Source organism: Pteropus medius, unplaced genomic scaffold (genome assembly GCF_902729225.1).
Source record: "Pteropus medius unplaced genomic scaffold, Ma_sr-lr_union100, whole genome shotgun sequence".
NCBI lineage: Eukaryota > Metazoa > Chordata > Mammalia > Chiroptera > Pteropodidae > Pteropus > Pteropus medius.
In genome coordinates this window covers 4,318,037-4,341,437 of record NW_024344378.1, presented here as the reverse complement: position 1 = coordinate 4,341,437, position 23,401 = coordinate 4,318,037, and the positions used below count along the sequence as shown (strand labels likewise).

Here is a 23,401-nt window from a genome sequence, read left to right as displayed (position 1 = left end):
TGTAATGTGACTGTTAGAAAATTTAAATGATATACATGGCTTATGTTAGAATTCTGTTGGGCGTCGCTGTGATAAACTAACTTGGCTTATCCTTAGCCAACCAAAGTAACCAGTGCAACCGAGGAGTAGAAAATAGACACATTTCTCTGAAAAATTCTTTCTTGACTGAGATATCCCAAAAGGAAAATGGCAGAAACAAAAGTTTGATTAAGGATTCTTATACTCACATTTCTTTATTCTTTCTTCCTCCCAAGCAGGCCTGGCCTCTTAAATGCTCTCAAAAAAGCTGTTGTCAAAATTCTTTCCCTGACCCGAAATAAAATCAGAAAGAATCTCCAAATCTTGAGATAAGCCTGACTCATAGAATTTCTAGCTTACCTTCGGATCCTGGACATTCCAACAACTATGTGAACTTGATGGTGATGAGTCGATCTAAAATGAATCATGAAAGATTGAAAAATACCATTTCTGGATCAGAGAGTCACTTGGTATGGCCCTATTCTCCATGGCCATTGCTATTGAATCCTTGGACCGTGTGGGAAAATGATAGAAAAATAATTCCTGAAGCATTTTAACACTGTCGAAATAGTTTTGAAAAGGAACATGTCCTGCTTGGCTGTCATATAGAAGGACATCGATGCCCTTTCATTAGTAATGATTCTGTAAAAAACAGTTTGCCTCTAATTAGTGACATTTGAAATGGTTATCATAGTAATTCGTACTTATTAAACGTCCATCAAAGAAGAAGATAGATACAAAAATCTAAAAATTGAAAGGGGGATTAGTTATGTATTTGCCTGATCACAGGTCACAGAAAAATCTAGCATTAAAAAGTTAAACTATTCCGTATGACACTATAATGGTAGATCCATGTCACATTAGACATTTGTCCAGACCCATAGAATGTACAACACCAAGAGTGACTCTGATGTCAACTGTGGACTCTGGGTGACGATGATGTGTCAATGTAGGTTCATCAGTTATAATAAATGTACCATCTGGTGGGGAATGTTGATAATGGAGGAGATTGTGCACGTGTAGGGACAGGGGGGATATAGGAAATCACTGTCAACTTAAAACTGCTCTGTAAAATAAAGATACATATAAACACACACACACACACATACATATAAACATCTATAAACCGGAAATCTGCAAGCAGACTATCCATAGCTGGTGCTGCTGCTCTGTGCTGCCATTAGGGGTCCAGGCTCCTTCTGTACATCTGCTCAATGACATTTAGCTTGTAGATCCTCATCCTCAGAGCTGTCACCTCGTGGTTTCAAGATAGCTGCTAAACACCCAGGTATTTCCCTGTCCCAGGCAGGAGGAACATGAAGCAGCAGTCCCTGTTTCAGAAAAACAAAAGCCTTCGGTTCATTCTCATTGGCCAGAAATATGTCACATGACCAACCCGGTTACAAGGGAGGCTGAAGAAGTGAGTGTTTTTAGTTTAGTGCTCCTCTGAACAAAATCAGCATTCTCGTACCAAGGAAAAGGGAGCTGCACTGTGGGTGGGCATTAGCGATCACTGCCGCGGGAGGATCTGGGGAGTTTCTCGAATCACCTTGACATAATGAAACTCAAACGACTGATAACGCTGACCTTCGTCGAGTATGAAAAAGCTGAAGAAAAACACACAAACTTTCAGGAAGCTATCGGTTTATAGATCTGACGAGAAGCAAATAAGACAGAGCATTTGTTGACTAGCCACTTGAAATCAATCTTGTCGATTATAATGATGCTTTTGTAAACAATTTGCACAACTCTATTTAAATAATAATGAGTTGTTCTAATAGTTATCAGAATAATATTGAGCAAATAGCATTTGACTATAAAAGGTTACTTATGAGTTCAATGGTGAGAAGAATAATTTGAAAAAGACCAAAGAGAAAGAACTTATAATAAACCACAGCCTTGGTTTCTGTGAACACCGTCTTCTAAATGGCATCTCTAATTAATTTAACCATCTTCCCCCCTACCCAAGGAATATATAAATATTCTCTTCCAGTCAGGTCATTAGAAAGGGAGTCACCGAGAGGCCACAGATATTGTCAGTCTACCAAGAGGAAATGACATCATCCAGCCAGTCATTCATCTTGGGGGCTTTATGAAATGTGTCCTTTGAAATGGAATGGAATCGGATGAGATGGGATGGAATAAAAATGCATTATTTGTGATAAGGGTGGTATTATTCTAAGAGACTTCTGTCTACGGCCACGCCACCCTGAACAAGCCCGATCCCGTCTGATCTCGGAAGCTAAGCAGGGTCGGGCCTGGTGAGTACTTGGATGGGAGACCACCTAGGAAGACCAGGTGCTATAGACGTAAATAATTAAAAATAAATAAATAAATAATAAGAGACTTCTGGTTCAGTTATATATGTGTGTGTGTACTGGGCACAATGTCAAACACATTTCTTTCTGTGGGTTGTGGTCAAAAAAGTTTGAAAAGCCACTGTCTCAGCAGTTTCAGAAAACCTGAGAGCAGCCATGAGCATAAGTCACCAAAAAAGATAATACAGCCTGAAAAACAGCACCAGAACTCAGAACAAGAACAACAACAAAAAAAAGAAAGCCAAATATAGAACACAAGGCCACCTCCAGCACTGTGGCATGCATCGAAAACCGCAGGAATGGCAATGAACAGACAACTACCATGTAAAGGGTGGCGAATCTTTATCCTGTCATACTCATCTTCATGAGTGGTGAGCTGAAGAAGATATGACACTTGAGAACAAGGGACGAGCACTAAGTGGCACCTAAGAAGGAGACAACAGCAATCTGAAAGGCGGGTAGACTGATTCTGACCAGCTGTCTATGAGAGATGCCACCATACAGAGCAACGGTCAACAGGTAAACAAATTACATGTAACTAGTTGTATTTCTATGCTTAAATTAAGTTACAACCCTGCGTTGTTTTTATTATTTGCAGGCAATTACTTTTGTTGTTTTCTAAAGTCACGAGTTAAAGAACATCATCGGTAACTTTTAATGAAAATGCCTCATCAAATGGTAGACTTGCTTTGCTTTCCAGAATCTACCACGAGAAGGAATGCCCGAGGGCTCCGTACCCAGCTCCAAATTTTACAAATGGCGCCCAAACAGAAAGTGGCCCCGGACCAGTAGCAAAAGCCACATGAGCACTCCAGGAGGGTTAATGATCTGGTTCCGCAGACCGATATTCTGGAAACATTTGCTCAGTGTTTATTATTTAGGTGAGGAGCTGCGTACTGCACAGGTGACCAGGCCTACCCCTTCGAAGGCGGTCCAACCACCACCTAAGCCTTGTCCTTGCCTCGAGCATCTTCTGACCAATACAGTATTCTCCCCAAGAGGATTCTATAAAACAGTCGTCGCCAGCCTATCACATTTCCAGCGATTGTTAACTTCCTCTTTTAGTTGGACCTCGGGTGCCCAACCAGCCTATTCCCTGATCTCATGCTCTCTCTCTGAACATCCCTCCCCGACACCCCTACCCTTGGGTAATGGCTCACATGCTGGGTTTTGTGTGACACAAGACAGTTACTGGTGAGGGAAGAAGTGATTCCGACATCTTGTCATCGAAGGTCTTCTTGCCATCATCACTGTGAGAAAGGCATAGTACCCCAGCCTCTCTCCTTTGCATATTCTGTCCTGCTGGGACGTCTCCTCTGGATGTTTGCTAAACAGAATCTTAGCTGCATAAAAAAAAAAAAATGTTTAAGAGTTAGAAAGAGCGAGCCATGATTTATACAAGCCCTCAAGAGACCCCTTAGCTGTTACCTTCCGTGAGAAGGGTACCCTTCCTGAAATAAGACAAGCCCTCTTTAAAATCTGGAAAAGTGTTTAGGAAAATACCTAAATGAACTTTGAGAAAAATCCATTCTAACGCTAAGAAAGATCGTTGTCAAATTCACGGGAATTGAGTCACGTGTGTATGCTGCTATGGACAATTACTCTTTCTGTGCGTTTAGCCGCCTTGCCTCCTCCACCTCCAGGGGTTCCCCTGCCACTTCTTCAGGGAACCTCTGCTCCTCTTCCGCTGTAACTTAATTTTGGTCAAGTTGCTAATTAAATACGCAAAGCCCCCACCACAGGAATGGAGCGGTAGGGACTTATCGCCGAGGTTGTTTGAACTGAGCCTCTTAGGTAAACGTGAGTTGGGAGCTTTGGGTGGCCATCTTCTCTGTTATGAGCAGAAAATCGATCTGAAGAAGAAGAGAATAAGAGCAACGTGGAGCTACAAGCAGAGCCAAAAGGAGAGGATGGCAAGCTGACGACCTCATACGGGTCTCTGGATAAAGTCACTGCTGAAACCGGATGTCTCGCTATGTGAGCCAACGCATTCTCTTCTTGCATCCCTCAGAACTCATTTGATTGTAAGTGACAGCAAGTCAACACTACCTACTTCAAGCAAGAAGAGAGGAGTCAGGTAGGAAGTATGGATATATCTGGCCCTGAGTCACTTACCATGTCTTCTCCTCCAGAAAGCCTACCTTGACCTTCCAGGGGAGAGAAGGCTATCGACCTCTGTTTTCCCAGAGTGCTTTGAGCCTGCCTCTTTTGCAGCCTTTCTCTCATTGTTGGTCTCTCCCAGTAAACCATGAGCCTCCGGAGTCTAGAGCACAGGGACTGGACTTCCTCCATCTTTATCTGCTAGGTCCAGAGCAGTGTCTGGTCTGTGAAAGGCATGATAGACATTCAGTAAAAGTCTGCCAGATAATTTTGGCTAAGGGAAAGCCAGAGAAACCGCCATTATAAAACATTCAGAGAAAGAACTCGCTCTCTATAGAATCACCACTTAACACCCTCTGATTTAAAAATGATGGGTGAAACACAAACATCCCCTCAGTGAACTACACAAGTTATGGACCAGTTTCGTGTCCACCTCTGTGGGCTCTGCAGAACAAGAAAATCCCACGTGATAGCTATTTAATCGATCAATGTGTTTATTTATTTGTTCAATAAGAATACATCGAGTACCTAAGATTAAACTCTATGATCTGAAAAGGTAGATCGTCACCGCTTATGTCAGCCAGTCGAAATCGAGCTTAGTGCATAACACCATTGGATAAAGGATATTGGGTTTAGAAAATAATATGCAGACGAATATTTCTATTTTCTTTCTTTTATGCTTTTAGGTTTTCTTTCAGGATTTCCAATACTGTAAAAACTGTAAATATGTGTACTCTCTAGGGTCTTTTGTATTATTGGAAGCTGAGAAGTAGGTAAGTTAAAGAAAATTTTTTGCATCAGTAAGTGTTAACAAAATCATTATAAGATTTGCAACCCGTGCCATCTGTGGTAAACCCTAAGTTTTTAATCTATGAGCACAGCTACCATGTTTTAATGCTTCCATTTCAAGGCTATAGCAAAACTCTGAAATGTATCTTTGTCAAACTGACTATAAACCAGACAGTGCGCTTCAAGATTTCATTATGCTGATCCCACATCACTGGATTCTTTACGATCGCCATATCCAGGTGAAGAGTGAAACAAATCCGAACTATTTCATCAGGGCAGAGGTGTCAGTCTGAGTGGGGAAGAAAACCCTAGAAGGTCAACAGAGTTGTGTCATTGTTTTAAATGACAGACCAACAAACCATTCTGGAGATTGCAGAGCGGTAATTGACACGATGGTTTGTACAGATAGTAATGTCTTCTAAGGATATTCATCTCTCGGGTTTCTTTAGCTGGAGGACAAGCGCTTAGCAAAATCAGCCTGAGTTTTGTGAATACAGCTACAGGTAAAGAAAACTCTTTCATGAGATACCCAGGAGAGCTCTCATCATGTAACGGCACAAAATTCTATTTTGCCGTGAAGGCAGCAACAGCCCTGTGGTTCTGTAGATCGAGTTTTGAATGACTTCTCGACGAAGTGTTCATCGTTGTTATTCGGCTGTGATGTACGCCAGCTGCTCTCAAAGTGAGCTCTGATGGATCCAGGGTCCCCAAGACCCTTTGTGGGGCATCAGAGATACAGAACTGAACTCAGAAGCAGACAAGAGAATCCAGCCATTTTCTTTAAAGAGATGAGTACAAATGTAAAATAAGACTACGCTTCTCACTAATTTTATCCTGTTTTGGAAACTATAGTTATTTTTCACGAATCATGTGGTTTGTTAATATGGAATGGATTTGTCGTGGTTATTTTTTAATAAATTTACAAATAAATATTTTTCAATAAATTTACAAATAAATATTTTTCAATAAATTTACAAATAAATATTTTTTAATAGATTTAAAAATGAATATTTTTCATGTCCCATTTTAAATGCCTAGTATGAGTGAATATCACAGATAGAACACATAAACAAAAGCACTGTGAGGTCTTTCGTAATTTTTAAGAGAGGTAAGAGATCCTAACACTAAAAAATTTGAGAACCACTGATATATATACCCTGATTACGTTTTCCAGGACTAGTCCACATATTCTGATGTTTCTTCAGTCTACTCTCTCTCTTCTTGATTTTTATATGTCGTCAGTTCACTGAGAAGTAGATCTATACAGGAATCTTGCTAGTGCAGTAGATGAAGTTACAGCAGATGAGCAGTGATTGAGAACCTAGTATGCACAAAACGTCATGTAGGTACACAAAGGCCGAGACAAATGTCCCTTATAGCGATCCCCCTGGAGGTGTCTAGGTTACAGTAAATCTACAGCACGCAATACATAAAATACTCCTATGGGTTTGGATGACCAAGGTGGAAGGGTTTGTCTCTGAAAACATCCAAGAGAAATGCCAAACTTTCCTTGGATGATCGCCTCTTACACTGAAAATAAGAACCCGATTCTTTCTTTCCAGGGTTTTGTAAAGTGTATGGCTATTTGTTCTTAACCGTGGCAATGAATGCTGTTTTTGATTAGAACAGGACAAGTTACAACACTGACTTTTAATTTCAAATAATATTAGCACACTTGACACAGACTTGGCCGTTGCAAACGGCTTGTGACATAACCTCCGATTGCATTCTGTGCTTAAAGATGGGAGTAACCAGTTCTCTTACTTCAAGGGCATTTGGAAGATCAGAAAGTAATTATGCAGAAAACAAACAGGAAATACGAGGAATGAAATTTCATCATTGCGCCTTTAAATCATCTTGTCAAATGTCTATAGGATTATGTCCCACTCAGGTCTAGTTTAGGGGATTTTGAATAATCCAACTAAAACACGGTCTGTATTTGCCTATTCATTACCATGTCAGCAAAAATAGTACATTAAGGTAACGACTACCCAGACAGCCTTTGTACCAGTACACCCTACGCATCTTTTTAAATGAGTACAGAGATGGCTGATCATTTTATAAACGAATTATGGGCAATTAGTAAATTCTAACCAGTTGGTTGTAATTGCCATTTTGTTTTGCTTTGTTAGAGAAGTAAGTTCTGCCCATGCTTCTTTCTAGATCCGTGTATTTCATTGTATTAGAGGAATGGTCTCTCTATGTTTTCTGGTGAGCACACAGTGCTCTAGGACAATTAGACTCTTTGAAATCTCTTCAGATAGTTTGTTTTGGGTGCAATTAAAGAGAAAGTGGTAGCTCGTGCATCTTGAATTTCATGTAAAAAAAATCAGTTATTGTCCCTTGAATATAACTGTCAAATAAACATATTTCATTAGATGATAAACATTTTTAACATATCGGGTACAATAGTTGGCTTGGTGGTAGAAATTTATTGGTATCTACTTTGTTCATTATCTGAAGACAAAAAGAAATTAGTCAGACAATAAGCCCTGTTCATATCTTCTGAACAAAGCGATCCTTGTTATTTAAGGTGGTTTTCCACAAAAATGGTGTTCAATCTTGGGTATATGGGAGAAAAAGTAATCGAATCCCCTTCATCCTCCTCCTTTGTCTCTTTCTTCATCTTTCTTTTCCGCTTCTTATCATTCTGTCATCTTTTCTCTTTCCCTATGTTCGCGTTAAAAAATATTGATGAGTGCCCTGTGTCTCATTATAAAACCCATGTGCTCACCTGGCTGGAAATTGGTCCCTATGTCGCATTTACAGTGGAAGGATAAACCTTTGGCGTTCGATTCAGCTTAATCTTGGCCAAAGATCGACATGGAAGCAAGAATCACTTGCTATGTCCAACAAAAGATACTTCGTCACCCTTAGAAGTTCATGTGACATCACGGATATCTCACGTCATTGATGGCTGATGTCATCATGAAAGGCTTATGGTAAGATGACTTTCAACTCTGGAATACCACCAACGAAGGCAAGATTATGCCTGGCTGAGCCAATCAGGACAGAACGAACCTTTTCAGTGTTTGAGACCTTTGCTTCAAATCTCAAAATACTGAGATTTCTCTCTCATATTTCTAAAAGCTCACTTATGCACTTCCATAGGCAAAAAGCAGTAGAGCTCTTTTAAGCTGTCTGTAAGGAAGCGAGTGGAAACATGGGATTGAATCTGGGGGGTGGGGGTGGGGAGGGGGAAAGTCATGTCAAAAGTAAACAGAGAGACTGCCCTTCCACTTATCACATGTCATAAACCGACATAATAAGTGTGACTTTCCTGTAGCTTATAGCTCAGGCTTATTTTTTTCCTGAAACTTTTTCACAAAATAAATTGAAGCAATTTTATAAAATTTCAGAAAGAAAATCATTTTAGGGCCTGAACTATCTGGATATGAAAGGACAAAAGAGTTTATTTTCCAAATTATTTGGATAAGGCATTCGAGTCTTTGTTCGTGTCGAAACACCTCTGAAATGCTCATTTTTAAAGTCATCAGTACGTCAACATCGTAAGTAAGCTATGAAGAAAAATTAAGTCCTGTATTCATCAGTCAAACATTAAATATTTACTTAAGTACCTACTATGCGTCCTTCACGGTATTTAACAGAATAGTTGATATAATACAACGCACTCAGCTCTTGTGCGCAGTTTATCCCTTCTTTGTTAAAATGATTGCTGGAGTTTTGTTTAAATACATTTTTAAATTCGAAATGATTTATTAGTCATAAAATTGATAAACATCTTAGAGTTGAAATGGACCTTAAATGTTACGTAGCCTACACTCTTTTAACAAGGTAAAGTTACCTAATTATTTTCACAGACAACTATACCAGACTTTTATAAACGCCGTTTTGCAATTCTAAAATCAATTATAACTGACCTGTGGAAGTATCTCGCAAATGAGTTTCTTACAGTATTCAGAAAAAAGTATACAGTCCTTGAATCCCATATTTTTAAATTTGTGCATAAACTCATTAGCCAGGAAGTGTGTATTGAATTACTCATATGGGATTTTCTTGGCAGCCATGCTCACCCTTTCTGAGCAGCGTTCTGCCAAAATTTCCAGCTCCCACCTGCTCCTGTTCTTCAGAAAGCCATCATATCTTTCTATCAGTTGACTAAACAAGAACCCAACTAAAATCAGCTTTTTTAATCAGCTAGGTAACTTGGAACATTTAAGAGATAGGTTACTGCATATTTAATTATTATTGTCAATTAATCTAAAGTATGAGTATGATATTTATAGAACACAACAGAAATAGGTTACATAAAGAATATTTACTTCTGGGCATCGCTTCAGAGTTCACATCGCAATCATTTATTTTACCTGCAAGCACTATTTATTCTAAAAACCTCGGTGCTTTTGGAAGTTACAAAAAAATATTTTTAGTGGCACTGTTTTATCTCATTTCGCCTAAGTTCATTTAAAAAGAAAAGAATTTTGAAAATTATCGACTCTTTTTTCAATTACATGGTGCCAAATGACTGCATTCATTGAACTTTTCAATTTGTTATTCGGGTAACATTTAGACACAGGCGAGTTTCACGAGGAGTGTGCAATGCACATTAAAGATTCTAATTAATCATTCCACGTTGGAGATCAAGGCCATTTCCATTCATAACTTTCCTTCTGCCTTCCAGGAAGAACAAGTTAAGATTAAAATAGAGTGAAAAAAAGATAACAATGTTGTGTGAAGAGAAGCAGATCAATGGTCTTGGGTAAATGTGGTTACGGAAAATATTTGACAAGCACAAAGGTGATATTTAATAATCCGTAGCTGTCTAATACTGAACAGACTGTGGATTTTCAAGTTTGCTGTTTTCTTCTTCCTGTTTCCTCTACTTGGAAATCGCTCTCCCACCTGGGGAGCCCCCTACTCCTCCTTGAAATGCAACTCACGTGTCGCTTCTGTAGAGCACTCTAAGATTCCGTGTTAAGTACATACTCCTTCGAGCACACGTATGTACCACGTAGCTCCACAATCATTGTGCCTTGCCCTCCCTCGTTCCACGTTATGGTCCCCTATTCACCTCGGTGTCCGTAAGTACCTAGCATGGTTCCTGTGCCAGAGAAATGGCCCCTGAAACTCTAGGACACTGGTTGCAAAGTGCAGTCCTGGGACCAGCAGCATCACCTGATTCATCTGTTCTCACCTGAGAACTTATTAGAAATGCACATTGTTTGTTAGGCTCCACCCTGAACCTGGTAGAATCAGTAATTCTGGCCCGGGGTGGAGGTCGGGGTGAATGGGGAAGGGACAGAAGGTTGAACGAGCCCTCCAGAAGATCCCAATGCACACCGAAATTTGGCCTTTGGCAGGAAAATCCCGAAGCGAGGAAATGGAGCTGAAGCCCTCTGCCCTTCTCCTTGACTTTGAACGTGTCCTTGAGGTTCTGTCCCTCTGACCCCACCTGCTACTACACTTATTTCCCTTTAAAACTCTAACCAATGACAAAGGAGGCAGCTGGCTATGTCTCCAGTTCCATCGGTTTAGCTGACTCAGACCATGATTTTCAGAGTGTTCTCTAAATTCTGAGAAGGACAAAGCTTTAAAAATGAAGAAAGACTAGGAAACAGAGTACAGTGACGTTGGCAGAGCAGTTGATTACCTTGTAGTTAACTTGAGCCAGAAACAAGGACTGTCCCAGTATACATCTAAGAAAAGGATTAATTCTGGTGCCCTATAATACCATAGGGCATGGTACACGGCAGACTCGGACATCCTGTGGGCTAAAAATGGTCCCCAACACAAGTGCAAGCCCATCCTGTGGGCTAAAAATGGTCCCCAACACAAGTGCAAGCCCAGCGAGGCAGCATAGAAATAGCCCTGAGGGTGCAGAGGTCAGGGGGCCTGGCTGACCAGCTCTTAGACAGATTATCAAAATAGTCCAGCTTCTCTTTTTGCTCCCATAAAATAGAGATAATACCCATTACCACATGATCATCTAAGAGCAGAATAAGGTCATCTCTGAAAAACACACTTTGTAAGCCATAAAACAGCAGTCCCCAACCTTTGTGGCACCAGGGACCGGTGCCCCTATGAGAATCTAACACCCGATGATGAGGCGGAGCTGAGGCGGTGATGCTGGCGCTGGGGGGTGGCTGCAAATAAAGATGAAGCTTCTCTCACGTGCCACTCACCTCCTGCTATGCGGCCTGGTTCCTGACAGGCCATGGACCTGTTCTGGTCCACAGCCAAGGGTTTGGGGACCCCTGCTATAAAACACTAAAGCATCATATATATGATGTCCATATATAATATTTACAATTATACTAATAATAAAGCTTGCTAACTGTTAACACATATCACAAGTGCTAATCACATTTTGAAAGATTAACATCATCAATGAAGTTTATCAAAATAGAAATAGATTTCAAACTTTGATAAATTTTTACTTTCCTAATTTTCAAAATTTTGTTGGAGAAATATTGAAAAGTAGAAGAAAGTAAAAAAAAAAAAAAAAAAAAAAAAAAAAAAAAAAAAAAAGGAAAGAAAAAGAAGGAAAAATTGCTTGGATACCCTACCAGAAACAAATAGATCACGTTTTCCATTTTTCTGTTCATTTTTGGCATAAAATTAGAGTCGTATAGTAAATAGTACATTGTAATCTCTTACATTCACTCGGCAGCATATCATGAAGCTTTTTTCTATTTTGTAATATCCTCCCACAAAATTAATTCTACTGACTGCACAGTCATCTCCCACACCGGGATTTATGTCACCATATTCTTGGTGAGACGTTTAGGTTGTTTCTAGGGCTTCACAATTATAAAGGTATATTTTGTACATTTATTCTGATATCTCAGTTTCCTAAAGATAAAGTCTTAGAAGCAGAACAGCGAGGTTTGTGTTTGTCAACACGTTTAAGACTTGAATCTCAGTGCCAATCTGCTTAACCCAAAATGTATAAATTTACATTTTCACCAGCAGCAAATGAAAGTGCTTGATTTCTGGTGCTATTGTCAACATAATGTCACTATTTCTTTAGGCTTCACCAGTTCCTATAGGGGTACGATGCTGTCACATTTTTGTTTCAATTTATGTTCATTTGATTACTACCAAAGTTGATATAACTAAATGATTAAATGTATTTTAGAACGTAAAATGGAAAGATTGTGGAGAAATTGTCATTGTACTTATCGGAAAGGTATGTAGAAATAATGCATATTATCATTAAGATCAGAAAATAATTTAGGTCTTATAACTACAGATTGCAAATGATTAAATTTATTTTTACAGCTAGATGTATGTAAGCATGAATATGGATTATGTAGACGCAGACAGAGATCTGCACCAGCCAAGTACAAAGCACTGCAAACGTTGCCTTTTATAACCTTCGTACGAGTCCAAATTCATCCTTAGCATCATGGGCTCTTTGAAAGCCCTATTGTAGGTTACGTATTAGGGTTGTATCGACCCTTTAACAGGTATCTTTAATGCTAGTTTCATAAATCTCCCTAAAGTATGCCAGTGTCGGAGGAGGAATACTGCCAATATAAGAATTTAATTAATAGTGTTTTTATACAATCTACGCGCAGAAACGAGGCGTTCTAGCTCCTTCTACATTTGCAACCCTCCGCTCCCTGCCCTGACATCACAGGGGTTTCGAATCTCTCCCCTCACATAACTACCCGCCACCTTGGTATTCTCAAAGTGGCAAATCGTGGCCGACGTCCAATGCCCAGAGCCACCAGCCCTATCTTCCAAGAATAGATCCCTCTCTCTTGACTTAGTTTGCTACTTACATTGACCGCTACCTCCTTCTCCCCACCGATCCAGTCTGTTTCTTCCTTACCTTCAGCTGATTCTATGTTCTCTTTCTCTTCTTGTCTCTAACTCTTCCCTTCCTGATCTATTTTGAAAGTCAAGGGCAGCTCAAAATGGCCCTTACTATACAACATTTCTCCTTCTTACTCGATCTGAGGACTGATGTCAGCCCACTGAGCACCTGCAAGGGTTTGTTCCTTGGTCCATCCTTTCTGTTTTACCAAAAAAAAGATTTCCTCTTCCCGGCCGAAAAGATGGCGGACTTGGGGGGCGAAAATCCAGATTTAAGAACCAAATGAAGTCATTTCTCGGAGCCAGGAAACTTCGACTCTGAAGCACTGTGTGAATTAAAATAATTCATTGAGTCAAGGTTTCTAGAGGTTTCAGGAAAGCGTCTTACTTTATCTCTAATTTGCAGTGCGCCTTAAATGGCAACATTACAACAAGGACCCAGTGAAAGAAACTAGGTGGGAAAACTCCTACTCTATAAATACTATGACTCACATTATTTTTATTATATATAGTAAATTGCAATAACAGTAAGGCCTACTACCCCAAATAGATTTGAAGTATAGAAATCTTGATTCTGCTAATACAAGCTCAGGATACAAATTTCTCCAGTGCTATGTGATAGTACTTTAAGCCGTTTTTTTTTTTTTTTTTTAACTTATTAAAATTGTCATAGATGAGTCTTTTCGGCCCTTGGCACTCCTGGATGGGTGGATATATACGCTGATACATGCACAAATGCAGTGCACTTAAGGACACAGCTTGTCAAATCACATCAATGGATAGGTGGGTCTCTTAGCTGATGAATTCACATGGGAACATGATTACTCAACCACGTACAGCTGCATCTTCCGTAAACCAGGCTTGGCTTTAATTGGATTGTATCTTGTAGGAGAGATGCAGTGACTGTGACACTCACCTAGAGTTGCTCAAAGGAAGGCCATCGGGATTACATCATCCTGATTGAGATTTAACCCCTGGAGGAGCCTTCGGAGGGGATTCTGCAGCCAGCACCTATGGCTGTCCTGCCGTTCTGGGGAAAGGCTTTTGATTTGAGTTGCATTTCGGTTTACTGCTGTTTCTCAGGAGGTGTGAGCCTTCTGTAAGATAAACAATTCTTTGTTAAATTTGCTGCCCTGACAGCTTACTGACACAGCCAGGACCTCAGAGAACTAACCACCTAGGACCATGCCTGGCTCCAAAGAGGTCTTCCAGGTAGTGATCTTATTCCTGAATTCAGGGTGTATCGGAATTCTAACGCCATTGTGGTTCATGAACCTGGGTGCTAACGATGAAACAGCAAAGTAATGACGCCTATGGTATTTCGCTGGTTAGTCAGAATTATAGAATTTTAGAAATGAAAAGAATTTCAGATGTCGTCTAGACCGATTCATTTCCAGATGAAAAAGTTACATACAAAGGCGCAGACTGACTCAGGTTCATACGATAAATTAAGGAAATCGAGCCTCAGGTCTGTATGAAGAAAGTGAGGGTTTCAATGGTAAATGATATAAAATGCCCTCGCCCAAAGTACTCATATTTAGAGAGATGTGTTTTGTAATTCGTTTGGTGAAAATTTTAAAAATTATCATTCAAAAACAATAAATAACTATAGTAGACTTCTCTGCAATAGACTTACACTCTTTTTAATTTTTTTTCTCCTACGGAAATCTACTTATATTTTTAACTTTTATTATGAAAATTTTTTAAGTGTATACAAAAATGAGAGAAAATGATAAAATGAACCCTTATGTCCGGTGTCATCGCTTGTCACCGATCCATGACCAATCTTCTTAAATCTTAACTCTCTGTTTCCACCTCGTTTTTTTTTGAAGTGGATATCAGCTAGCGTGTCATTTCATCTGTAAACATCTCAGAGAGCATCTCCAAAAGATAAGGACTCTTTTCTTAACGCATAACCACAATACCATTATCACTCAAAAAAAATGTAACAACAATTCCAGGATAGAAATAGATTGCTAAGCTTTCTATGCATTATCCTTTGCCTTGGGACAATTCCAGGCTACTGTAATTTGATAAATACTGTTTCGTTGATCTATTCATTGAATAAATAATTACTGAGCATTCATATAAACATTCACAGGTATTTTGTTTGCATGGAGAGTTGTGGAGAAGGCCCAGAGTCTTACTTTTTGAGAGGCAGTAGAGAGTCGAAGGAGAGAGAATTCTGGAAACAGACAGAGTTGGCTCTGTAGCTTAGTGTCATCCCTTGTTGAATGTGCAAATGTCTTAATCTCTCAAAGCCTCAGTTTGGTTATCTGTAAAGTGGGGATAATAATGTCAATTTAAAAGAGTGACTAAGAGGGCTAAATGAGATTAGATACATTAAGTTACAGAGCCCCAGGCTAGACGACACTAAAAAAAAAAAAAAAAAAAAAAAGGTTTTTTTTTTTTTAAAATTTCAAACAAAAAAGAAATAAGAGTCATAGATACAGAGAACAAACTGATGGTTGTCACATGGGAGGGGAGTTCGGGGGCTGGGTGACAGAGATGAAGGGATAGTTAAAAATCGTCATGGGGACGGGAAGTCCGGCATAGAGAACATAGTCAATAATTTTGTGACAACTATGTATGGTGCCAGGGGTACCTGGCTAATTGGGGGGATCGCTTCGTCAATTGTATAAATGTCTAACCACTATGCTCCACACCTGAAACTAATGCAATATTGAATATCAAGTGTAAATGAAAAATTAAAATGAATAAATACAACAGGCAAGTAAAAAATAACTTTTTCTCTCAGATTTGTTTAATAATGTTCAAGTATCGAGTTACTAATATTTGTGTCACCAAACAGATTTATTAGCTTTAACTAACTGATGGGATATGTGAGCACATTTTAAGGGTCATTTTTCTCTTTCTGAGCTGCACAAACAAGGTTTTAAAAAAATAGTCTATTTCTCACAGAGGAACTTAAAGTCGAAGTGACAATAGTCACAGAGCCCTAAGAACTGTCGATTTGTTAAGGATCGTCAATTCAACAGATAATACTTGACGAATTCATGAGTGAATAAATAAATGAGGAAAACTGGAGACACCCCTCCCTCTCCTGAAAACCTTTCAAAAACATTTTTTTTTTTTTTAACCCGCTTGGAACAATTAAATGTAATAGTACCAACGGGTTAGGTAACTTTTCCTTACGTCTTTATGCTGTGTCCCTTTCAGAGACGTGTCCCTATTATTAAAGGGGAAAGCTTTCACCCAGGGCGACTCTGCCAGGTAAGCTACTATTCCACCATTAAATGCTAGAACATTGCCCGACCGGCGTTTGCCTTTGATAAGGATGTAACTCTAGTTCCTAATTCAGCATTCACGTAGCACTAATCGTTAACAAACCCTTTCGCATGTACCGATCAGACAGTCATTTTACTAGACTTTTCTCACTACACCCCTCCGAGGTAAGCCACTATTATTGTCCTCACTTGATCGATGAAGAAACCGAGGCAATGAACGTTTAAGGAATTACTTTCCGGTGAGATGAGCCCCAGCGGAAAAGGGCCTAGAACGCACGGGTCTCGGCAGACTCCCCTGAGGATGCACCGAAACACATCAGGCTGTGTTGAACGCTGTGTCACAGCTCTGAGCCTGGCCAGTCGCCACCACCTCTGGGCAGCCCCCCACCCCCACCCACCCCACCCTCACCCTCACCCCAGCTCCGAGGTGCCTGAATCGTACCCATCTGCAGCCCCGATGCTAGCACGCCAGGCACATAACAAGTGCTCAGTCAACGTGCGTGAGATGTTGCTGGGACCATTGAGATGCAGGTCCAGGTGACTTGCAAAGAGCTGATTCTGCCCCGAAATCGTATGGCGGGGAGGTGACCTGCTTACTCTCCTCCCCGGAGCCCGACGCATCACGGGGTGTCACCCTCTCCTGTCTTCACAGGACGCACTCACCGCTGCCGCTCCCCTCTCTCCACGGGAGTCATCCTCTCCCTCTCCTCGGTCCCTGCCTCTGGGTGACGCAGCTGCCCATCCAGAAGAGGGCTTCCCGCCAGGCCTGCCCTGCGCTCCGCCGCAGGCCCCCTTCTCTGTCCTTCCCGCCGCTCCTCGCGCCCCAGTCTGGCTCCCGCGCAAGGCCAAGCCAGGGGACGAGGAGGATACAGGGAACCTCAGTGGAGCTCCTCCAGGATGTGATACTAGGTTAGTTAGTTCCAAGGTACGGAGCCCCGGACCACTGCTGCCCATCACCCTGCAGGAGCTTATCTAGTTAGGGTGACCGGACGTGCCACTGGGGTTTAAGGGAGCCAATAAACTCTCACCCCTTTCCGCTACCAGCTCCAATCCAAAGCAGAATAAAGGATAGACACCTGCATCAGATAGATACGGGCCAAAACATCCTCTGTGTGGCTGGTCGGCTAGGTTGCGGGATGCTACATCATCTTCGGATATGGGAAAGGGGGTGTCATGCAAGCCTAACATGATCGAGTATCAACGCGGTGGGTATAGAGCAGCCAACAACAGGAGAGATCAGAGCCCAGGTGGCCCCCTACCCCCCCCCCCCCCATGGCTCCCAGCCCTGGGCCCTTTAAATGAGGAGAATAAAAAAGCACAGAATGCTCCTTTGAGGAACACGAAGATGCCACTTTCACACTGAATTAGATAATGAAGAGGCTGTGCCCATTCCGAAATATAGCAAAAGACTCAACACCGAAACATTTATCTCTTTACTGTTTTTAGACATAATAAGTGTACGAAGATATGCTAGATGTCTTTACGTTATGTTTTTGCTAGGCACGTATGCATTACACGGATACGGGTGGATAGATACGCATACAGAGGTAATTCCAGGTGAGTATAAGATTTAAGTTGGTTTTTCCACTAAAGGTTTGAAAATTATAGTAGGCAAGTATGGCAGTTACAAACCATGTGACTTTTGCCTTTATTATACATAGTAGAAATCTGAGTGTCTGGTGTTTTCTAAGAAACGATTGATTGGCGTGCTTCGGGTACACAGAAATTCCAGACCTGCCCCCCACTACTGATTAAATGAAATAAGATGGAAGCCCTTGTCCTTGAATGCAATCGTCCTGCTTTGCACAAACCCGGATAAGAATCCCATTGGCTTGGCAGCCTCCATGACATTGAATTTTCCCAAAGAAATGCAACCTACATGGCGTTCCTTCTCAGCGACATGCCAGGATGTCCGATCTTATTCCATTTTGATATTTTATTCTATGCTCTGAATTAAAATAACCAAATGTCATCACTGGAGGAGAGTTTAAAGGTCTTTCCGTTCCACTTGATTCAACCCAGGCTCCTCGGTGCTCTATTGACCAAAGCCACCAGGAAGGGGCCCTTCAGCAGGACAGTGGCTTCCTGAACCCCTGCTTCACCCCGTCTTCACCAGAAAACTCTGCTTTTCTAAATTGTGATCCCATAGAAGCTTCTGCAGGAGGAAATGATTCAGCTGCTAAAAGGGGAGTCGAAATACATCAGGCTAGTTCGGCTACTTCGTGACCCAAACTAGGAGACCGAGGGCCTGCCGACAGAAAGTGACTGGTGCCAAGTCCCAAAGGGAATTAATTGCAAAGTTAGGGGGTAAACCGCCTCTCTACGGTCACCTTCCAGAGGACCGATGCCAAATGGTCAGTTTGCAGCCTGAAGGACAGATGCCAGGAGAGTAAAATGAGCGAGTCGTTCATTACAAAGGACAGCAAGGAGGCTGAGCTAGCACATTGTGAAATAAAAGTCAGAAACTAATAATTCTAGTGATGATATATGAATCTTATTTTGCTGGCTGCCGTTTTCGATATTACAAAACCCCAAACTAATTTTCTCTTCAACCTCTGTTTAGACAAAGACGTACATATCTCGAGTATCTAGCCTGATCTCAATAACTGCAATAAATATTATACGAACAGCTTAACGACTGAACAAAATGTCTTTACTCCTCCTGATCTAGCTACAATGTCTCCTGGACCCGAGAAGGGCAGAGTGACCAGGTGCTATCACTGGTTAGTTCAGATGGCCAGAGTACAGTGTGAGGAAGACGCGATACCTGTCAGGGTCTGTCAACACTTCCCTTTTCCATAGCTAACTGCTCCCTAGTCCTTGCCCAGCAGGTACGTCATTGGGCCATTGGCAGCCGGGCGCTACCTACTCATCCTTCAAGGCCAGCTCGAGCATCACTCATGCCATCTGCTCTATAGTCTCTCCACTCTGACTTCCCATAGTTGTTAGGCGCTATCATATCCACTCGGCATATATCTTCGGATACTTTGCATTGCTACTTAATTTCTTAGCATATGTGGTCTTCCCAATCCAATGATATCCTCTCTGCTGCAAAGGTGTCGTATGCTTCCTCGTCTCAACAGGGTCTGACACCCTGCCCTTGCGTACAACTGGGCCTCTTTATATAGCAGGTCTGGAGATGGTTTGCCCATGAAGCACTTGACACCTTCCATTTTAAGAGTACAGGAAACAAATCGAGATATAATGTTATCATTCATTCATGCATGCGTGCATTCAGCGAATATTTATAAAGGGACAGCATTGAATGGAAATCACACTTGACTTCTAGACAAAGGCTCAGATTTAAATCTGGCTTTATTATTTAGGAGCCGTGTGGCCTCTCTTTGTCTTAGTTTCTTTGCCTGTAAAATAGCAATAATGATAAAACTGACCTCACAGGTCATTCTAGATATGAAAAGATGAGTAAAGCACGGCCCCCAACGGGAGGTCACGGAAACCCCATGGTGACATCTGGCTCAAACCCAGATCTAACAAATAAGCTTCTCGATATTTTTCACACCAGAATAAATACTCGCTACTTCTATTATGGCTGCACGATCAGAGGTGCTGAAGCCTAGGAGTGAGACGCAGATAGCGAAGACGATGGTGGCGACACAGGTTCAGGAAATTAGAGCTGCAAGGAACTGTAGACGTGAGGTAGTTCAAGGGTCCTCATCATTTTCTTGAGGAGACAGCATAGACTGAAGACAAAGATGCCTGGGTTCGAATGCCAGCTCTGACACTTTCTAGTTGTGTGACTTGGTGTAAATGGCAACCGCCTTTCACCTCGTTATCTTATAGAACGGGTATAATAAGGGCTCTGACACAATTGTGGAGTAGATTAAGTAAACTGAGATTTGAAGATTACTTGGAATGAAGTAAGCTATTTGCAAAGGATGATCTTTATTAGTTATCTTTATTATTTTATTATCACTTTTATCTTTTTATTATCTGATTTATTTTTTGTTATCTGAATTGAGACATAAGAGACATGCGACATTGTATTTGCCTAAGGTGTCCAATATCATGATTCAATATATGTAGTGTATATTGCGAAATGATCAATGATAAGTTTCGTTAACATCTATCACTGCCACAAAGTTAGAAATATTTTTCCTTGTGATGAAAACTCTTAAGACTTGCTCTCTTAGCAACTTGCTCTCTTAACAATGTAATATTGTTAATTACAATCACCAGGCTGTATATTCTACCCCCCAGGATGTATTTATCTTATAACTGGAAGCTGAGATCTTTTCGTGGCTGGGTTAAGGAGGGGTGAGGCGTATGGTAGCCGAAGAGCAAAGGATTGGAGTGAGAAGTAAAGCCTTTCTTTGGAATAGAAAGAAGATATCAAATTGAGTTTCGTCTCCTTTCTGCTGGAAATTCTGACAAATCTAGAGAAAAGGAAATGGCAAGAATGGCACAAAACTGACTCATAACTCTGCTGGAAGACTCTAGTGAGTTCTAGTAGAAACAGCCTACTCGACGGGGTCAGGGGCTCTAATCTAAGTCAGTGGGGAAACCACAGCCAACAAAGGCTGTGCACCTCGGGGCCAGGTGGGTGGGTGATGGAGCCGGAATCCACACGCACATCTTTGTACCATACCAAGCTTTGTATGCTCCATTAATCCATTCAAAGACATGCATCGGGCACCACCCCTGTGCCTATAATTGTGATCGTGGGGCAAGGCACGACTGTACTCATGAAGAAGGTACAGTGTTAAGTGACGGCCATAATGAAAATCATCTTGATCTAAAAAACCCAAGGAGAACATTGACCGGACCATCTTTCTTTATTCACTTTTCGCTCTGTTTTGCACATCAGTCGGAAGAGATGCAAATGGTGGCCCGTGACGGGAGGGCAGGAGTAGCAATCTCGGCTGGCCACCTCGATTTCCTGCTCTGCCATCTCCTGTGCTTCAGAGAGGGACTTTCCTGGGTGGCTGGTAACCTACATTTCTCAAACTATTAGATTCTTTGCAAACTGAAACCAGCAGAAACAGAAGAAAAGTTTTAACGCGATTCACTTAAAACAGAATCTACTTTTAAAAAAAAAAAACAAAACACATGTGCAAACGTGGAAACTTTTTAGTAAGTCCGAATGCTGTACGACTGAATCTCACGCATAATTCTGTTGCCTGAGAAATGTTAGTGGCTACACAACAAGAATACCACATCCTAATGAGTAACAGAGATTACATAACAGTCGAGATAAGCAACGCCACCCACGGATTTTGTGTCAATGCTAATATTGAATTCTTGGCCACGGTGTGAGATAAAGGGGTAGGAACGCCACACGACCCAACTTCAAAACGCGACTCCCGATCACGACCTACGACCGCCATCGGTTCTCCACGCATGTTCCTTTGACCTTTTCCTGATTGTCGGCTCTCCGTTCCGGAGGCCGCTTTTTGCTTTCATTCGCAAAGCAGAGCGTTTAACTGCGTACGGAAGCCCTGGCTGAATGGGGACCTAAAGATGGCCTGTGGGCTGACGGAGCTAAGTCTCGATAGGACAGTCACATCGTCGCCTGCGTCACCCATCGCAGAGCTTCCCACGAACCGTCCCTCGGGATGTCTCATTTGACTCAGCCTTGCCGACGAGTGGGGCATCTCTTCCGGAGGGCCCGTGGGTGTTTAAAGCATGGACGCCTTAAAGCCGTGTTCTCAGACTGACCTCGGAACGCTAGTTGCTCAAGATAATAATGATAATTATTATTATTGTTATAATGAAGGGGGGGTGGATTCTATAAGTAAACGGTTCAGAGAATACCATATTCTGTATTCCCACCTTAAAAGCTCAAAATGGACTATTAGCATATTAACAATGTTGAGAAGCCCCATAGTCACAATGCCTCTTTCATTTCATCTTCTGAGCAGAATCCTGCTCCCACCACCCCCGCCGCCCCGCCCGGGCCCAAACACCAATTATTGGTTCTTAAAATTGTTCTGTGACATACACAATGGGAGATTCTGTCAGAGATCACCGGTTCAATCTCTTCAACTGCTGCTTGAGGAACCTAGAAAGATAACAACTTGCAAACGTTCTGAATGGGAAAGTTATAAACTCCCACTCCCCCAATCCCCAAGCAAAAATATCAACATTCCCTTATCTTTTTTTAAGTCGCTGATCAATTCCTTTTGGCAGAATGGATCCCACTGGTTCCACGGACCCGCTCCTAAATATAGACACTGCTCAAAATTGCTCCCCTGTGTTGGATGCAAGTGTTCCCGGATACGTTCAAGGCCGTCTCGGCTCATGCCTGCGGTTCAGAGGTGCATCGTTGTTTGAACTCCTATGTGATGCCGCCATTTCAACGCCTTGGGGAGGAAGGAGAGGACTTGGCAGAGAGTCATGTCAGAGCAAGGAGTTTAGAGATCATCTCATCTCATCTCTTTATTCTGTAGCCATAATTAACTATGGCCTAATGAGAGAAGTTGACATCTCCCAGGGGACAGCCAGAGAGTGACAAAGCCAGAAGTGCAGAGCCTCTCCAGTCGCCTCTCACCCCTGCATCCCTCCATCCACCTCTCCTGGGATTACACAAGCCTGTTCCCTGAACTTCAGTCTAGAAAAGTGGGCTTAGTGGCAAAAGCACTTGCTTACCAAAGAGTTTGCAGAAGCCAACTTATTGTTAACGCTGTGTGGCTTTATTCCAAGTGCAAAGGTGAAGAGATTTCCACCTCTGACAGTTACGGAAGGATCACGGGACCGTGGAGAAACACTGGTTTCCTCACCAGCATCTCTGCACAGACCCTCCAGGTTCCAGGTGAGTTCTCCTGGGTGTGCGGAAGGTTACAAATCTGGCCAGAGATGGAAAGAAAATCGTTGAAAGGAAAATAGAATTGAGTAGGTCAAGCTGGGAAGACTTTCAGTATAAATGTCCTAACAGCTCCCTCTCTACATATAGAATTTAGAGTTAAAATTTGATGTCTGCTATTTTTTTCACTTTGGATTTTTATTTTACGTCCATTGCACGATAGAGAAGTTCCTTCTCTCCATTCACCCCTGGGGACATTTAAATTAGATTTTATTCTTGAAAACGAGCATTTTTACTCTTAGCTATCGATTTCAGAATGCTATGAACTTTCCCTAAAAGTCATTTCCTTCAACCTTCTACATACTGAGAGAGTCTTACCCCTGCTC

At 41.6% G+C, this 23,401-nt stretch overlaps 1 non-coding gene across 1 annotated transcript; it reads left to right on the top strand.

The window, feature by feature from the left end:
- Positions 1 to 2,209: 2,209 nt before the first annotated feature.
- On the top strand, positions 2,210 to 2,328 carry LOC120609975 (5S ribosomal RNA). Its single transcript, XR_005654859.1, has one exon. It is a non-coding gene; the product is annotated as a 5S ribosomal RNA (ribosomal RNA).
- Positions 2,329 to 23,401: the final 21,073 nt, after the last annotated feature.